At 37.1% G+C, this 16,749-nt stretch overlaps 1 gene segment (V, D, J or C); it reads right to left on the reverse strand.

Annotated features, from left to right (window-relative positions):
* Nucleotides 1–16,749, reverse strand: part of LOC120523672 — an 826,057-nt gene that overhangs the window by 38,049 nt on the left and 771,259 nt on the right.

The following is a 16,749-nucleotide window of genomic DNA, read 5'->3' on the forward strand; positions in this document are numbered from 1 at the left end:
TGGCCCTCTTCTCTTCTGTATTTATATGCTTCCCTTGGCCATATTATTCGTAGCTATGGACTGGGCTATCATTTTATGCAGATGATACTCAACTCTACTTCAATGTTAAAAGTGGAACTTCATCAGAGCTTTCTCAGCTCACAACCTGCCTTAGTGAAATTAAAACCTGGATGGAGCAGAACTCTTTAAAATTAAACTGCAACAAAACTGAACTCCTGCAAATTGGGACTAAAATACAACTTAATAAAATGAGCTCCTTCCCAGTCCATCTTGGCGGTGATCTCATCAGACCTGCCTCTACTGCAAAGAATCTCAGTGTCATTTCTGATTCCTCCCTTTCTTACTCCACCCACATAAATCACATTAAGAAACTTTCTTACTTTCACCTCCGTAACATATCCCGTGTTCGCTCCTTCCTCTCCTTTTCTAATGCTGAGAAACTTGTCCATGCTTTTATCACATCCCGCATAGATTATTGTAACTCGCTGCTGGCAGGTGCCCCTTCTAATCTTATATCACAGCTCCAGCTTATCCAAAACTCAGCTGCAAGAGTCCTGACTCGAACCAGCAGCCAGTCTTCACTGGCTCCCTGTGTCTTACAGAATCGAATATAAAATCCTACTAATAACCTACAAAGCCTTAAATAACCTTGCGCCAAATTACATCAGTGACCTTCTCCATCACTATGTGCCTGCCTGCCCACTAAGGTCCTCTGATTCTAGCAATCTTGTTGTGCCCCACACTAATCTTCACTCCATGGGTGACAGGGCCTTCAGCTGTATAGCGCCCAGACTCTGGAATGACCTACCGAAATTAATCAGGTCAGCTGACTCCATGAATTCTTTTAAAAAACAACTTAAAACTCATCTGTTCAGGAAGGCTTTTAGCTCTACTTGACTTCATTCTCCTTCTCTCAGTTTATCTCTCTGTCAAGATGCTCATGTAACCTGAGTGTGTGTGTGTGTGTGTGTGTGTGTGTGTGCTAGACCATCAATTCTGTCGTCTGTTAGGCTTTCTCTGAATTTACTTAATCTTCTTTATTTATTTATTTGCTTTGTACTATGCTATATACTGTATACCCTGCCGTTCTTTCTTATATTCTGTAAGTGCCTTGAGCATGGGAAAGGCGCTATATAACTAAAATGTATTATTATTATTATTAGTAGTAGTAGTAAATGCAAAGTACTACATGTAGGAAATGAAAATGTTAAATTTGAATACATTTGAAACTTGAGAAGGAATTGGGAGTCTTAGTGGACTCATCACTACAGTGGTGTGAAAAACTATTTGCCCCCTTCCTGATTTCTTATTCTTTTGCATGTTTGTCACACAAAATGTTTCTGATCATCAAACACATTTAACCATTAGTCAAATATAACAAGTAAACACAAAACGCAGTTTTTAAATGATGGTTTTTATTATTTAGGGAGAAAAAAAATCCAAACCTACATGGCCCTGTGTGAAAAAGTAATTGCCCTCTTGTTAAAAAATAAACTAACTGTGGTGTATCACACCTGAGTTCAATTTCCGTAGCCACCCCCAGGCCTGATTACTGCCACACCTGTTTCAATCAAGAAATCACTTAAATAGGAGCTGCCTGACACAGAGAAGTAGACCAAAAGCACCTCAAAAGCTAGACATCATGCCAAGATCCAAAGAAATTCAGGAACAAATGAGAACAGAAGTAATTGAGATCTATCAGTCTGGTAAAGGTTATAAAGCCATTTCTAAAGCTTTGGGACTCCAGCGAACCACAGTGAGTGCCATTATCCACAAATGGCAAAAACATGGAACAGTGGTGAACCTTCCCAGGAGTGGCCAGCCGACCAAAATTACCCCAAGAGCGCAGAGACGACTCATCCGAGAGGTCACAAAAGACCCCAGGACAACGTCTAAAGAACTGCAGGCCTCACTTGCCTCAATTAAGGTCAGTGTTCACGACTCCACCATAAGAAAGAGACTGGGCAAAATGGCCTGCATGGCAGATTTCCAAGACGCAAACCACTGTTAAGCAAAAAGAACATTAGGGCTCGTCTCAATTTTGCTAAGAAACATCTCAATGATTGCCAAGACTTTTGGGAAAATACCTTGTGGACTGATGAGACAAAAGTTAAACCTTTTTGAAGGCAAATGTGCCATTACATCTGGCGTAAAAGGAACACAGCATTTCAGAAAAAGAACATCATACCAACAGTAAAATATGGTGGTGGTAGTGTAATGGTCTGGGGTTGTTTTGCTGCTTCAGGACCTGGAAGGCTTGCTGTGATAGATGGAACCATTAATTCTACTGTCTACCAAAAAATCCTGAAGGAGAATGTCCGGCCATCTGTTCATCAACTCAAGCTGAAGCGATCTTGGGTGCTGCAACAGGAGAATGATCCAAAACACACCAGCAAATCCACCTCTGAATGGCTGACGAAAAACAAAATGAAGACTTTGGAGTGGCCTATTTAAAGTCCTGACCTGAATCCAATTGAGATGCTATGGCATGACCTTAAAAAGGCGGTTCATGTTAGAAAAACCTCAAATAAAGCTGAATTACAACAATTCTGCAAAGATGAGTGGGCCAAAATTCCTCCAGAGCTGTAAAAGACTCATTGCAAGTTATCGTAAACGCTTGATTGCAGTTATTGCTGCTAAGGGTGGCCCAACCAGTTATTAGGTTCAGGGGCAATTACTTTTTCACACAGGGCCATGTAGGTTTGGATTTTTTTTCTCCCTAAATAATAAAACCATCATTTAAAAACTGCATTTTGTGTTTACTTGTGTTATATTTGACTAATGGTTAAATGTGTTTGATGATCAGAAACATTTTGTGTGACAAACATGCAAAAGAATAAGAAATCAGGAAGGGTGCAAATAGTTTTTCACACCACTGTATCTAAACAAGACAATGTAGGGAAGCAGTGGAAAGACTAATAGGAAATTTGGTTATACAGTAATCCCTCGCTATATCGCGCTTCAACTTTCGCGGCTTCACTCTATCGCAGATTTTAAATGTAAGCACATCTAAATAGCGCGTGGCGCTTGTTTTGTTTGCTTCTCTCTGTCTCTCTCTGCCTGATGGAGGGGGTGTGAGCAGAGGGGGCTGTTTACACACCGGCTGTTTGCCTAGAAGATTGGACGCTCCTCTACAAAAATGCCACTTTATCGCGGTGCTTCTGTATACTAAAAAGTATGTATTGATTTTTTGATTGTTTGCTTTTCTTAGCGAGGGCTCTCTCTGACATTATCTGCTCTTCACGGTGCTCCTTTGAAGATAAGATATGTTTGCATTCTTTTAATTGTGAGAAAGAACTGCCATCTCTGTCTTATAATGAAGCACAGTTTAAACGTTTGACTAAAGGGTGTTATTTCATGTCTAGAGGGCTCTAATAATGTTAACAGTGTGGGAGAGTTTATAAGGGCTTAAAATATATAAAAATAACCGTACAAACATATGGTTTCTACTTCGCGGAAATTCATTTATCGCGGCAGAGTCTGGAACGGATTAACCGCGATAAACGAGGGTTGACTGTATATCACACTATATGGAGAACAAATCAAGAGAGGTTATGCGATAATTACATGACACATTAATGAGGACTCACCTGGAGTACTGTGTACAGTTCTTTTCTACATATTACAAATAAATACATAGTAGCACTGGAAAAAGTCCAGAGGAAAGTGACTAGCGCAATTCTAGGACTATGTGACAAGAGTTAAGGGGAAGGATTGAAGGGACTGAAGTTTCTCAGTTTAAGCAAGTGGACAAAACGACACATGATTGCAGTGTTTAAAATTGTGAAAGGAATTAGTAGAGTAGATCCCAGGTTTTTCTTTAAAATAGTTTTTACATCAAGAACAAAGGGGACACCATTGGAAACTTGTTATGGACAGATTTTCCACAAATATTTAAAGGTTTTTCTTCACACAAAGAACCATAGACAAAAGGATTAAATTAACAGATAGTGTGAAGGTTAGTAGAACCGTAGGGACCTTCAAATATCTGTTAAGATTCAGCTTATTGGTCTGAAAGACCTGTAATCATCACTGCTTTTCTAATTTTCTAATGCTGTTTCACATATCTGTTATCATCTATTCATGTCTATTTATGGAACCATGGATCTAAATAACTAAAGCTTCTTTCAGGATTTTTCATGTGAATGGTTCTTTTGGGAGTCAAAATGGCATTGCTCTGAAAAGCCATTTTGGCACCTTGATTTTTAAGACTGTACTGTCAGAATGAAAGTAGCGTTTCGCTAACTTTTTTGCAGCAATTTTCACAAAATGACAGGAATTAACCTATGAGGAAACGGAGGTGTAAATCTAGATCAAACAAAAGAGTAGTCAATAGCTAAGCAAAATTAATTGTTTTTGTCAAAAATCAAAAGCAAAAATATCAAACAAAGTTCAAGGTCAGGAATTTGTCACATTTGGAAACCTGGAAGGCATCAGCAAGTATCAAGAAGAAGCTTGAATTCTTAAGATCCAATACTATGATCACATCACCAATGAAGAGGTTCATGAAGAAGTGCCTCATACAAACTCCAAATCACCGTCGCCTGCAGAAGACTTTAACTGGCCGTCCACATCCTTCGAGTTGAGAACCATCATATCCCAAAGACAACAATGACATGGGCACCTCCTGACACCAAACAATCAAAAGGACTCCCATTGAACACTTGGAGAAGAACGTTTGTTACAAAACCTGAAGCTGCTGAACATCAGTTAGGACAAAGCTGAGACCTCAACCAAAGACCATAAATGCTGGAGAACGTTTGTTGCCCAATATGTTATGCATCATGGGTAGATCTAAGTCTAATGTCTTTATTTTCCCTGACAGTCAAATTTCAGATAATTATTTAGTGGGTGCCAACATTTTTTATGAACGAAGTTTGATAACATCACATGTCATATGTCTAGCAAGGAGTGCTCTTACTATAAATAACTAGGAAGCACCCATTTAAAAGAAAACACAAAATAGAAGTGTACATTAAACAAATTTGTGATGTAAGAACTGTAAAAGGCATTAGTGAAAAGGTTAAAATGAAGATATCAGGACTGTGGAATTTTTTTTGTGTTAAGCTTGAACCTTTGCCATCTTACAAGATGTATAACTGCCAAACACAATTAAGAAATACAAAATAACACTTAATGAGTGTATCCAACAGAGAGCGTTAGCTCCCTTGGAGTGAGTTCTTTTGTAATTGCGGCGTGTTACATAACCCAAAAATATTTAGATATAATATTAAAGGGCGATACCCCTCCCTTAGTGATACAGCGGTAAGAAATCGAATAGGAGAAATAATTTAGCTTTGTTTATTGACGGCCTACGATGCATAACAGATGACGGAGCCAATGGCAAGAACCCAGTTCAAGAGGTGTGGGCTTGATGAGTAGAGTCTGCCAAATTTCGCTGTTGCAGTGGAAGGATTTTCAGGATCAGATGATGTTATCTCCCATCCGTCAGTCGGCTTCAAATGTGTGCCGGGCAATGTTCCAAGGCTTTATACTCTTTCTTCATGTTCAGACACCCACTTAGGTGAATCATGCAATTTCAAACAAGGCAAAAGAGGATACAGGTTCATGCTGACTTTGACAGACAAAAAATAGTATACAACAGTCCTCTGTCGGACTGCACGCTTCTCCACTTGTTCCAATCTGTCTCATGTCATACTGCTTACCTAGCAGTTCTATATGGTGAACCCCTGTGCTAAATCTGAGTCTGTGTCAATTGTGCATGTGAGTAGAAAAAGGCAGATATATTTGCACAGAACATAGTGACATATTAAACTTATACTCTTTGTACAATGAGATACTAATATTTACTATTTAAAAACTTCCCATTGCCTCAGATTAATTGTCATCTTTGCATAGATATGTACTGCATTTAAGCAGCAGGACAGCAATAGGAAGAAATTAAAGTGTTAGCAAAGTAACACAAACCTGCAAAAGTTGCAGGAATTTAACCGAAAACATGTTCTGCAGTGAACAGTAAGAGTACTGGAGTATTACTGGATGTTCAGTAAGTAATGACAGTCTCAAATACTACAAACATATTTTGTTTTCTAAACTCTTCCCTAAAGTGGAATGTGGATGGAAACTGAAGTACAGTACACTGAGAAAACTAATACTGATAAAGAAGTGCATGCAGGCTTCACATGAAGAGTAATCCAACTTGAAATCAAAAACACCTTTCTAATTATAAAGAAACAATACCAAATGATAATAATTTAAAACCGATACCTTTCTGTAGACAACAGTATCTAGTCTCAAAGTCATCATTAGCAGGATGAAAGCTTCACAAATTGATAAAAAGAATCAACAACCTCTCATTGAAACAACTCGAGAGTCAGTTCTACAGACAGACATCAAACAACTACAATACGTCAGCGAGAAACTCACTCTTGGAGCCTCCTCATGACACCTAAAATAACATTTATTTATATAGCATATTTTCATATAAACAATGTAGGTCAAACTGCTTTACAAGATGTTAATGAAAATGTTAAAATAAAAACTAAATTAAAATTAGATAAGAATAATAATGAAAAAATAATATGCAAGAAAATAAATAATGCACACTTACATATGATATATAAAAATAAGAGTTATATAATTAAGACAAGTAGAGTCCTTAAATATAGAATTATTATTTTTTTAAGTCTTTGACTGTTAGTCTGGTGATACGGTCAGGTGGTCTGAATGGACAGAAAAAAAAATAAAACTAAGAAATCTGTAGGGTTTGCCAAAAAACCACCCAAGTCCCCACTGCGAGTTCAGACTAACTTAAATGTTCATTAGTAGTTGTATTTCATAGGCTTCATCTTAGAGGATTTGACGCGATTGGGATATTCACTTTCATTCCAACGTCACAGGCAGCTGCACAGAACTTTGATCAGGTGGAACGTCACCACAGAAAAAGAAAAAACAGAGAAAGTAAAGACTAATAAAGGTTACAGATTCTTTGGAGAGAATAATTCTATGCATATCTACTTTATTAACTGTATAACTAAAATGTAGCTATGAGAAGTCAAATTAAAACAGTGAGTTTTTAGGAGTTTTATCCTAAATTATCCACAGTGATAGCCACTCATATTTCTGTTGGTAACATATTCCAGATTGTTGGTGCATAATGCAAAAGTCTGCCTCACCATGTCTTTTAATCTTGGATCTTAGAATAATAAGCAGACTACTATTAGAAGATCTAAGGTTAATAATAATAATGGTCAAATGAAATTCAAATTATATTAATTCTTTGCATTTATATAGTGTATTTATATATTATATATTATACAATATTTATATATTGTAAAATGTATATCCTAAATATATTTTACTGTGAACTTATAATAAAGTTGTAACATAATATAATAATATAACACAAAATCATAACTTTTAGCTGAACTTAATTAATTAACAGGAGCAGATACTCCTAAAGTATGCAGTATGTCTTCAAAATATTTATATGAACAGAATATATCACAGTGACTAGCTGTTATCCCAGTTTATTTAAGAGTAAAAGAGCACCCTTAACAATAAGCCAAAATCAAACTATACAAAATGTTTTAAGCATACTGTATAATAGAATACTTACATTCATGCTGTTCAAAATAAATATTCTTGATATTCTTGCAGTATGCATCTTTAAAGGGTTTTATGTTTAGAGTTTATCACTGTGAGTTGCTACTGTAGGTATCACAGTGATGCATTCTTAGGCAAAAACGTAAGCTGCATTAATTTAAGAACAAGCAACCATCCATTTTAATAAAACATATTTGCCTGAAATAAAATTGAAATATAATTTGTAAGCATATTAGGGACTATTTTTATTCAAAGTATCACCATAAAAAGTAACATGTTGTTCATTTGCTGTTCATGTGAATTTAAGTTTCCAATTTTTGTATGTTTTATACAGATAATGAAGAGATTATCAGTAATTACAAATAAGTTTAATTTAACAACTCCAAAACAAAAGGATAAAGTATACATACTTCACTGTAAAACATATATAGACATTTTTATTTTTAAAATGATCTTTATTAGCATATAAATAAAAACAAATCATCAACAGAAATAAATTAATGCAAGGAAACAGAATCACATACAGTACATTTAAAACTTCACAACACACACAAAACCCATTATAGGAAAAGCAGTGTTAGTTTTCCTAAAAGATGCCCCGGGATCCTGAAAGGAATACCCCTGTCACTAGTTTCTGATCAATTCACCCCTTAACAGAACACAAAGCCCCCCAGCTCAAATCTTCACTTGCCACAGAAGCCTCAGTGTTTTCACTGAGATTATAACATGTACACTCCATTTATATTGCTATCCTGGAACACAAGTAGAATATTGATATTCATTATTTTTTTTTACCTTATTCTTTCCAATTTCAAGAACTGCAAGTATTGCTTGGCCCAGATAAAAATGAACAATTATTAATTTTTTGAAAATGAAATAATAAAAGAAACAGTTGAAAGTAACAACTTAGCCTCATTAGAAGGAACACTAAGGAAATCACAGAGCAGTCACAATGCAGAGAGAAAAGAAAACTGTTTCTATCTACTGACAAAAATGGACAGGAATCTGAGGCTCCAGCAGAAATAACTGCCAAAACGTTTCAAGAGCAGCTTGAACAACTCTCCACTAGAAGTCATCAAATTGCTTTAGCAAAGGAAGTTTATAAAAAGCTCTTCACACTGTCATTTTATCCATGCTGACGTGGAATGCTTTTCTCCATGGCATGATATATTTAAAAAAAAACAGTTAAACATAAATTTATCACAAAATTCATATAAATCAGTTTCTTCATCATGTCAGATGGCTAGTCTGTGATATTACCAAACCAAGGAATAAAACCAGGATGGCCGGCACAGTCTCATTAGGGTTGACATTTAAAACGAAGTCTGTTCAGAGAAGAAAAGGCAGCACACAGAAAGCTTGCACCTAATTCATCCAAAACATCATTAAACTGAAAAAGAAACAGCTGTTCAGATCTCGTGTGCAGAATGTCTGCAAGGTTAGTTGGAGTGTACCAATGTACCTGTATGCTCATTAAAGAAATAACAGATCTTTATGGTGTATGGTATGATATAGAAACATTAACAACTCAAGAGAGGACACTTCAAAACACTGTTTCAAATTGAAGACACTTCCAGCATCCAAAACAAATGGTGGCTGCTAAGATTCATTCTTACTAACGTTTGAGGCCATGTTAGTTATTGACTGAATGTGTGTCTCATAAATGAGCTTGCCTTCGTAAACAATTCATTAATAATAATTTCTCTCATTTTTAAATTAATTACAATGTCATTAGATCTATACATTAAATGACTATCACTTCATCTTGCATTTTCAAATATTAGTGCTATCTGGGTGGTATGACATAGTAAGAAGGCCAGGGTTTGCATCCTGAGTCCTTCCAAGGCAGTGTTTGCATGCTCTTCCCGTGCCCTCATGGGGTTACTCTTGTGCTCCTGTTTCCTCCCACAGTCCAAAGACATGCAGGTTAGGTGAAATGGTGATGATAAATTGGCCTTGCATATTTGTTCATAGTATTGATGTCTTGTTTTAAAAATGAGTTGTTTAGTTTCTTTAGTTGTTAAGAGGTTGAGTTCTGAATGCAGAGCCTGCCTTCTCCTATGAAGAGCCTCACTTGGACACCTGGCATGTTCTTCATCTATTCCAGTAATTTAGCTTCTTAGCTCTGATAGCTTCTTGGTTTCTAATTTATTTATGTGGGAATGATATGAAATAATCTGTCCTCTTAAGCCGGCCTTCAGAGTTTCCCAGAGCAGAAACCTCTGAGGATGTATTTGTCTCTAGGAAGAAACTGATTTGTTTGGATATGAATTCTGTACAGTTCTCGTCTGCTAATAGAAGCGGGTTGAGATGCCATCTGTGAGATGAGTATGTAGGGCACAATGATTTTAGCTCCAAGATCAGAGGGGCATTGTCAGAAATAACAATAGCGTCATACTTGCAAGATTTAACGTAGGCAAGAAATTATTATCTATAATGAAATAATCAATTCTTGAGTAGCAGTTATGCACTCGTGAGTAGAAGGAATATGTTCTTGAGTTTGGGTTTAGAAACCTCCAGGGGTCTGATAAGTTCTGGTCAGTTACAAATTGTGTAATTGTCTTTGCAGTGTTAGATGCCATCCCACCTGTGACTGGAGTCCTATCTAAGAGTGAATTTAAAACACAATTAAAGTCCCCAGCTATTAGAATTTTATGAGTGCTCACATTGGGAATGGATGCAAATACATTTTGCATGAATTCCCTATCATCAACATTTAGTGCATCAACATTTATCAAAATCACTTTACAGTTAAATAAATTGCCCATGACAATCATATATCTCCCTTCAGGATCAGATACTACATCTGATGCTACAAATGAGACTGTTCTATGTATGAGGATTCCCACATCTCTAATTTTCTTTGTAAAGCTGGAATGGAACATTTGGCCAGTCCAGTCTTTTTGCAGCCGGAACTGATCCTTGCTTAGTAAGTGGGTCTCCTGTAAAAATACTATTTTAGCGTTTAGACCTGTTAGTTGAGAGAGTACTTTCTTTCTCTTTAATTCGTGATTCAGGCCTTTAACATTCCATCTAACAAAATTAACAGTCCCATCTTGGAGACATTGATTCTGAATTTTTGATGTCAACTGGGAGTGAAACAGCTTTAACCTTAATATCCAATTTTCCCACAAGTAATTGCCAATCAGCCTATTGTTACGTTGGAAGTTATAATTATAAGGATTAAAAGGATAGATTAGTTACAGCTTGCTTTCTGTAGTATAGTGCATATTTGGTTCCTAAGTGTGTGTGTGTGCTTGCCAAGTAATGGATTAAGGGGGTTAGAAAATGACATGACATTAACGTGGTAGCGATGCTGTTTCGCAGTTAGAAGACCTGGGTTTGCTTCCCATGGAATTTGCATGTTCTCCCCGTGTCTGCACGGTTAGCTGCATTGACGATCCTAAATTGGCCCTAGTGTGTGCTTGTCCTGCGGTGGGTTGGCGCCCTGCCAGGGATTGGTTCCTGCCTTGCGTCCTGTGTTGGCTCCAGCAGAATGGATGACATTAATGCTATCTCTGCTTCAGGACTCTTGCCCTTTCTTTATCTTGTAGTACACCAAATATGTTCTTTATCCATCCATCCATTTTCTAACCCGCTGAATCCAAACACAGGGTCACGAGGGTCTGCTGGAGCCAATCCCAGCCAACACAGGGCACAAGGCAGGAACCAATCCTGGGCAGGGTGCCAACCCACCGCAGGACACACACAAACACACCCACGCACCAAGCACACACTAGGGCCAATTTAGAAATGCCAATCTACCTAACCGGCATGTCTTTGGATTGTGGGAGGAAACCCACGCAGACACGGGGAGAACATGCAAACTCCACGCAGGGAGGACCTGGGAAGCGAACCCGGGTCTCCTAACTGCGAGGCAGCAGCGCTACCCACTGCGCCACCGCCGCCCCTATGATCTTTATATTATCTTATACTAGCAAAATACCTGCGCTTCGCAGCGGAGAAGTAGTGTGTTAAAGAAGCAATGAAAAAGAAAAGGAAACATTTTGAAAATAACGTAACATGATTGTCAATGTAATTGTTTTGTCACTGTTGTGAGTGATGAGTGTTGTTGTTATATATATATATATATTTACACACACATACATAAACATATATATATATATATATCTATACATATACACATATATATATACATATATATATATCTACATATATACACATACATATACACACACACATAAATACATACACACATAGATACATACACACACAAATACATATATATATACATACATACACACACACATATATAAACATATATATACATATACATACATATCTACATATATACACACACAGCTATTTCATATCAGTGCAATACGCTGCTTGTTAAAACGGATAACTCCCTCTTACGCAAGTCTGCGTGGATATTATGAACTATCGATTTGTTCAAGTTCTATTTAAATTTTAAATAGAAGGAATTTTTATTTAGTCGACAGAAATATCTTTGGTAGGAATGGTAAAACAGACAGGAATATTATTCGTGAATAAATCAACTCAAACCTTAAACAACTTATAATATTTTGCTCTCCATAAAAATATATCCTGTCTAAATTATACAAGTTAGAAATAAAGTAAACGTTAAAAGAACAAACATTCACATTTCTTTACTCTTATGTAATTTTATATAAAAATAAACTTAGATTTTAAATATCCCAAAAGATTTTGCTCTCCATAAAAATATATCCTGTCAAAATGATACAAATTCAAATATGAACATGCTGCATAACAAAACCTAGAAATATAAATGAAATGTGTTCCTTTCAGCAATAACAAATCAAATCATTCAGTTTTCTTTGCTCATATGTCATTTTAGAGCTGGACGCCTGGCATCTTTTTTTGGCCACAGGTTCGTTTATGTTTGGTGTGAGGTTCTGTGTTGTGGAGATTCTCAGGATGGATTGCAGGTGCTCATCAGTGAGGCGACTCCTGTGTGCTGTTTTGTTAGTCTTTATCACTGAGAAGAGCTTCTCACACAGATATGTGCTACCAAACATGCACAAGGTTCGAGCCGCATGTAGACGGACTTTTTGTTCTTCAAAGTCACCAAAGCGCCGTGCAAACTCAGTGCGCTCAGTTTATCAGCAAAGTGCGATTTGGGAACACCGTAGTGACGACTTGGTTTAACATTACTTGGCAACAGGGAAAGTGGGGCAAGGTGCACTGGTGCATTTGTGTCTCCCATAAAAGCAGCTTCACTTGAAATCACTTTGTGATTGTGCACGGGTTAAAACGTCCGCTGAAGTGTCAGATTCTTATTTAATTATGCTGCTTTCTGTATCTTCTGCATTGCATTCAGGTTAACCTGATGTTTTGTCTCATAGTGCCGTCTTAGATTAAATTCTGTAATTACAGCCACATTAGCTCCACAAATGAGACACACGGGTTCAGTAAACATATACTCAGCCTCCCATCGGTTTTTAAAGGCTCTATTTTCAGAATCAACTTTTCTCTTCAGCATCGTGTGAGCTAGCTTCGCAATAACTTGATTAACTCGGTAAGTGTTCGGCAAGGCAGCTGAAGCGCTGCATTATGGGATCTGTAGTTTATTGTGTTACCAGCGCTTCATATACCCGGCTTTAATAACAATAATACAGTATATAAAATGATCTCGGGCCGGATATAATTACGCCGGGCGGATGTGGCCCCGCCCTTGAGTTTGACACATATGGACTAAATAGAACTTGAAAAGATATATTTTTCAAATGTGATCGCAATTCAGATAGAGTTGACGCGCACTACAGCCTGCATGCCTCAATAAGTCATCCTTCCTCGCTCTTACTTTTTACCGCTCATCTAATGAATACACTGAGTATGGCTTTACCAAAACAATCATTGATGGCGAATAAAGTATCCATTATTCGAGTATGTAGATCGGGTTATATATATATATATATATATATATATATATATATATATATACCCCAGATCGCAGCGAGAAGTAGTGTGTTAAAAAGCTAGAAAAGAAAAGGGAACATTTTAAAAATAACGTAACATGACTGTCAATATACAGTATTTGTTTTGTGAGTGTTACTGAGTGTTGCTGTCATCAAGGATTTGATTATCATTATTTCTTTCAATCAGGTTCGTATTTGTAGGATGTGTTGTGTTCAAGTTACATTCCGTGTTTGTCAATCGCTGTAAAGATGACAGGTTTCATTCATCGATTCGTTTCTTACTGCATCAATAAACAGCTCGTCTTCTTCTTTATCTGAGACCTGACACACTGCATGCACGGTTTTTTACACTGTCTTCCTTTAGCGGACATTGACTTTTTCCAACGTGTGCTTTGTTTTGGATTTATGAATATGCTTGTATGTATGAGACGCTTCATATTTTTGCTGCCTTTTCAATTGTGTAATTCGGTTTTGTTCAGCTCTTTGGAACTGTTGCTTTTATCTGTGCACTGCGCCAGTTCACGTGAGCGCTCGGTGTACATGCATCGAAGTTTCCCAGCTGTGCTGGTGCCATCTCGTGCTATGTCCATGGCTGTATTTAATGTTACCTTAGTCCTGGCACTTAAAACTTTCTCTCGCAGTTTCGCTGAGTTTGTACCAAACACCACCCTGACCATCTCATCTTCCTCTGCATAAGCACAGTCCTTAACCCGTGAATATTTAGTGGGAGTTTGCTATTGGATTGCCGCGGACGGACGGCCTTATATGGGCAGGCACTAAATTACAAACGCCAGCGGCAGCCTGTCTATGAATTTAATTTAAAGTGTAGGTTTACATCGTGCTTTGTTTCCGAAGTAGCAGAAGTCATGAATATGGTTGTATATGTCACTCGCTCGCTTCTTATTGTTTCGCTGCCTTCTCAATTATATAATGCATGTTTTCTTCAGCGCTTTTTTTATGGTCTTCCTAGTTTTCTATGTACTGCGTGATTACGTGGGAGGCGTGATGATGTCACACGAAACTCCGCCCCCACGGCATTGAAGCTCATCTCCATTACAGTAAATGGAGAAAAACTGCTTCCAGTTATGACCATTACGCGTAGAATTTCGATATAAAACCTGCCCAACTTTTGTAAGGAAGCTGTAAGGAATGAACCTGCCAAATTTCAGCCTTCCACCCACACAGGAAGTTGGAGAATTAGTGATGAGTCAGTGAGTGAGTGAGTGAGTGAGTGAGTGAGTGAGGGCTTTGCCTTTTATTAGTATAGATTAGCTATTTTTTAATAATTTTGACATTTGACCTTTTTAATATTTTATGTTACAAACTGTGTGCCATTAATTTGTTACACTGTAAATATAGCACAGTGTGGGCTGCTATTACAATACAGTAAACCCTTGTTTATCTCGGTTAATCCGTTCCAGACTCTGCCGCGATAAATTAATTTCCGCAAAGTAGGATTCTTTATTTATAAATCGAATATTTTCACAGTTAAGAGCATAGAAAACCTGTTTATGACCTTTTAAATACATTTTTTAACATTATTAGAGCCCTCTAGACATGAAATAACACCCTTTAGTCAAAGGTTTAAACTGCTCCATGACAAGACAGAGATGACAGTTCCGTCTCACAATTAAAAGAATGCAAACATATCTTCCTTTTCAAATGAGTGCTGGTCAGGAGCAGAAAATGTCAGAGAGAGAGATAAAGAGAGCGAGAAAAGCAAACAATCAAAAATCAATAGGGATGTTTGGGCTTTTAAGTATTAGATGCACCGCCAGACAAAGCAGCTGCAAGGAAGACAGCAATGTGAAGGTAGTCTTTTAGCGTTTTTTAGAGGAGCGTCCGTATCCTTTAGGGCAGTGTGCGAACGGCTCCTCTGCTCACACCCCCTCCGTCAGGAGCAGAGAATGTCAGAGAGAGTGAGAGAGAAAAGCAAACAATCAAAAATTAATAGGTGCTGTTCGGGCATTCAAGTATGCGGAGCACCACACGGAAAGTATATCGTATATCATTAAGGAGTTTTATTTAATATGTAATACATGCTCTGATTGGGTAGCTTCTCAGCCATCTGCCAATAGTGTCCCTTGTATGAAATCAACTGGGCAGATCAACTGAGGAAGCGTGAAGCATAAGTTAAAAGACCCATTGTCCGCAGAAATCCGTGAACCAGCGAAAAATCCATGATATATATTTAGATATGCTTACATTTAAAATCCGCGATGGAGTGAAACCACGAAAATCGAAGCGTGATATAGTGAGGGATCACTGTACTGTTATTTAATTTTCTAGATTTGCACCTGTCCACTGAAATAATCTCTGATCTTTTGAACTACAAGGTTTATTTGGCAAAAACTGGACATAAAATACGTTCAGTTTAAAGCATGAATGCTTTGAAGCATCTCTTATTGATGGTGTTAGTGTTATATTTACATTGAGTAAGACAATAAAATCAAGCAAAAAGTCCAAAGCAGACTGTTAGTCATTCTAGAATTGCATTACATGCCACATAATATTTAGTTACAGGCAACTGTGAAAAACAACCTTTTCCTCAAATGACATTCATACACAAATTAACGATCAAAATGTAATTTGAAAGGAAATAAAAGTATATTTTTCCCCCCTTAATTTAAAAGTTTTTTTTCCCCAAAATGAAAAGAACACCTAGACCTATATCAGCTTGCATAATTAAATACAGAGAAAAGTCCATCAGTATTGGAAAGCCAGTAGTGTTTTTGTTATAACTTGTATCACTGTGCCCCAACCAGTTACCACAGTGCTGTGACTGAGGAATAAAACCTTACTTGACTTATATTTATTGTCTTAAATATGTTTAGTTTATTTCACTTTTTTAAGAGTTTCCAAAAATCTCATTCTCATTGATATTCACCTTTCACACTTACTATAAATTCTGTAATCCTTGTTGTTCAAATATATAATCAATGTCTTTATGTGCTGGAATCATTCAGTCTGAAGCTGGACTGCATAACGAAATTGGAATAAAGTAATGCTTGCCAAAATAAGCCATCTTGGTGTAAAGATGAAACTTCCATATCCAGTAATAAAACAAATACAATGAGGTGATAATAGTTTAGTTAAATTTATAAAACATAACCCAGTTTTTGTGCTTAACTTAATGTTCTGCTTTTTATCACTGTGGTAGTATCCCGTACTTCACACGATGATAAACAGCTGCAAAAAATCTCTCAGTCAAAAGCTGCATCACATAGGACTGGCTGAAACTCTTGGATTTTGCCATGCAAAA

The sequence above is a fragment of the Polypterus senegalus genome, chromosome 1, assembly GCF_016835505.1.
Source record: "Polypterus senegalus isolate Bchr_013 chromosome 1, ASM1683550v1, whole genome shotgun sequence".
Classification (NCBI taxonomy): domain Eukaryota; kingdom Metazoa; phylum Chordata; class Cladistia; order Polypteriformes; family Polypteridae; genus Polypterus; species Polypterus senegalus.